At 35.8% G+C, this 3,412-nt stretch overlaps 1 long non-coding RNA gene across 1 annotated transcript in view; it reads left to right on the forward strand.

Moving 5' to 3' along the window:
• Positions 1 to 2,182: 2,182 nt before the first annotated feature.
• LOC111871341 overlaps positions 2,183 to 3,412 on the forward strand; it is a 5,674-nt gene continuing 4,444 nt past the window's right edge. Inside the window, exons 1-2 of the long non-coding RNA XR_002844002.2 lie at positions 2,183 to 2,297; positions 2,522 to 2,699. This is a non-coding gene — a long non-coding RNA (uncharacterized LOC111871341). The remainder of the gene's footprint in view (positions 2,298 to 2,521; positions 2,700 to 3,412) is intronic.

Consider the following 3,412-nt stretch of genomic DNA (forward strand, 5'->3'; position numbering starts at 1 on the left):
ACTTTAAAACATTGTTGCAATTTTCTTTTTAAATTCTCAACTTCACCATTGTCATTGTGAAATATGAAGAAGTTGTCAACGTACAATACTATATTAATTATAGAATTACCTTTTTTGTTTGGTATAAATACATGGTTCGGAACAAGTCTGCCTGTACCCTAGGCCTTTTAGAACCTCTGTTGCTTTCTTATTCCACGACCTAGCGGCTTGTTTCAGTCCGTAAACTGATTTTCTTAATTTGCAAACTTTATTAGACTCCCCCTTAATGTCATATCCTTCAGGAAGCTCCATATATATAACTTCTTCAAGATCTCCGTTTAATAATGCGGTACAGACATCAAGGTAGTCAATGTTCCAATCATGCTTTGCAGCTAAAGCAAATAACAATCGCATTGAAGAATGTTTCACCATGGGAGCAAAAGTTTCAAAATAGTCTATTCCTTCTGTTTGGCTACAACCTTTCGCCACCAAACGTGCTCTGTGACATGCGACATTTCCTTCAGCATCTCGTTTAATTTTGAAGACCCACTTTGATTTCACTACTCTGTCCACTATTGTCCATGCTTCATTTGTTTGGAAAGCGTCTAGCTCCTGTTTAATAGCTTCTCTCAATTTAGATTTATCGGAGCTTGACAGTGCCTCTTCATATGTGACTGGTTCTGACTCCTCATCTTTATGCATGGCTGAGTAGGTAACAAAATCTGGAAATTATTTCTGTTTCCTGTTTTGAAGTGGATATGTTCTTTGTTCCAAATTTCCTTGTAATAGTTCTAAACCGTCTGGCTCTAATGGAACTTCATTTCCTTCATCTTATACTTGTTCTTCTTCAGGATTTTGTTCATGCGGAATCATTGCTTCATTTCGTGAGTCGAGGTAGAAACTTAACGACAATGGAAGACTGTCTTTAAGCTAAAATCCTTTCTCACTTTCTTTCTTGTTTTTTATTTCTTCTTCCAGAAATTCTACATCTCTTGCCACACTTATTTGAGACGGATTATGGGGATCTGATAACCGATAAGCTTTACTTTCCTCACTATATCCCATAAAAATGTATTTCTTGCTCACAGCATCCAGTTTTTGGCGTTTCTGTGATGGTACATGAGCATACGCTGGACATCAGAAAATTTTTATATGGGAGAGATCAATCTTTTCTCCTGTCCATATTTCTTCAGGCAATTGATTCTTTAGTTTCTTGTGAGGTGATCTGTTTAAAAGATATACGGCTGTTTGAGCTGCTTCAGCCCAGTATCTTTTGTTGCAGCCGGAATCATACAACATACATCTTGTTTTTTCCAAAATGCTGCGATTAGCTCTTTCGGCAGTTCCATTTTGTTGTGGGTTATATGGCACAGAGAATTCCCTCTTGATTCCCTTTTGTTTTAACATGTCATTGAATAATTTGCCGCAAAATTCACCACCATTATTGGAACTAACAGCTTTTATTGTCAATCCAGTTTCTGTCTCAATCATTTTCATAAATTCTTTAAAGGCTTCATATGTGTCACCTTTTTGTTTGAAGAAGCGAATGAAGATTTTTCCACTATGATCATCCACAATAGTAAAAAATATTTAGCATTCCCATAAGAGGGTACTTCAAATGGCCCAACCAGATCTAAATGCAATAGATCAAGTATTCTTTTTGACTGTTTGTTCTTCGATTGTAGGAAACGCTTCTTTGTCATTTTGCCTTCCAGATATGGAACACATTTCTTTGACTGATCTTGTTCTTGAAAATCAATGCCACTAGCTAAACCTCTTTTTAGCAACCACATGCTAACCCTATTTAAATGCCCCAAACGCCTATGCCACAACAGTTGTTCATCAACTTGTTCATTCTTTACAGTATTAATACAAGATTTTTCACATTTGTGATTTTTCTTTTTGGTATTAATCTTATCTTTAGTTTCTATATTTGCAGATTGGGTCATGTTAACTTTGGTATTTAAACAATAAATCCCATTTTCGGGATATGCTTTGTCAAGAACTTTGCGTATTGTTCCCTTATTTACAATTGAGTTTACAGCCAACAAATTTGTAGACAACCCCGGTACATGCAATACATCTGAGATATGGCTATAATTGTAGATAGCAGTAGATAGGTAGATACCGTGTTTCCCTTTCCCCTATCCCAGCTGCCAGCCACTGGTCATTAACTGCTTGTGCATGTTTACTGTTCCGCGTATATACACGTAAGTCAACTCCAACTCTGATGGATGGGTACGTAGGTAGCCATTTTGAGGATTTTGAGGTATTCGCAGCAGGTTGTGGTTTTAGGAGGAAGAGTTATAGACAGAGTGGTAAGTTATTTTTGCCGATACTAAAACATTTGTTGCAGGAAACATATCAGTATGTTAATGCTGAAGTTTTAATAGGTAATTTTCAAGGTATTCCGAAGTCCTGTTTAATATGGAATCATGAGTTGCAGGTGTTAAACTGTTTTTTAGTTCCGTTATTACTGTGAATGATTTCCCAATGAAATTGTGAACAATTACTAAACTAAGGCGATTTTATTGTGTTGCAGTTAAGTGTGGTGTGAATGAATACATCAAGCAAAAGTGGTATCTGAAGAATATGCGTCGTCGTTATCAGATCTCGCCAAGAACAGCAAGGCGATGATCAGCATGTTGTCGATGGTTGCAGATGAAAATATCATGCATGCCCCCATAATCGCCCAGACATTGGAAAAACATCTTCAAAAGGTTAGTTTTAAGGTTTTGCTTGATATTGTCGCATCTTGTGGTTTGGAAGTTTCATTCATTCATTCATTCATTCATTTATTCACATTTCATAAATTCCTTACATGGTTTAAACAACCAACAGATATAGAAATCGTCAAGTAGTATGAACTCATCTTGCTTATAAATCAAGCAGTTGTCAAATAGTTTGCAATATAAAATAATGGTGATAAGTAATATGGATAATAATATTGACAACAAAACAGATAAGAAGTATTATTACAGATGAAATGAAGTTGCTTGGTCAGTTTCACATCATTCTTTCCATAAAATCCTTACACGGTTACACAACCAACATATATAGAAATCGTCCAGTAGTATAAACTCATCTTGCTTATAAATCAAGCAGTTGTCAATATGTTTGTAATATAAATCTAATAAGAAGTTAAATATATAAATTACCCTTTGCATAATGTTGCCATTGTCATGTATTAAAATATTCCTCCACTGTATAAAAGGAGTTCACAAATAAAAACTCTTTTAAACTGGCTTTAAACTTGAAGAAAGCAGTCTTCTGGGATTTGGCACCGTGTATATGTGGTGTTAACCGACGTTTCGGAGAAGTCTGCTTTTACCGGTTCTCACGGTCTCTTTGCTTGCAGATTTCTTATATATTTTTTCTTCTACCCTGAAGATGGAGGCGATACGTTCCTCTGAAACGTTGGTTAACACCACAT

This window comes from Cryptotermes secundus, unplaced genomic scaffold (genome assembly GCF_002891405.2).
Source record: "Cryptotermes secundus unplaced genomic scaffold, Csec_1.0 scaffold3163, whole genome shotgun sequence".
Taxonomy (NCBI): domain Eukaryota; kingdom Metazoa; phylum Arthropoda; class Insecta; order Blattodea; family Kalotermitidae; genus Cryptotermes; species Cryptotermes secundus.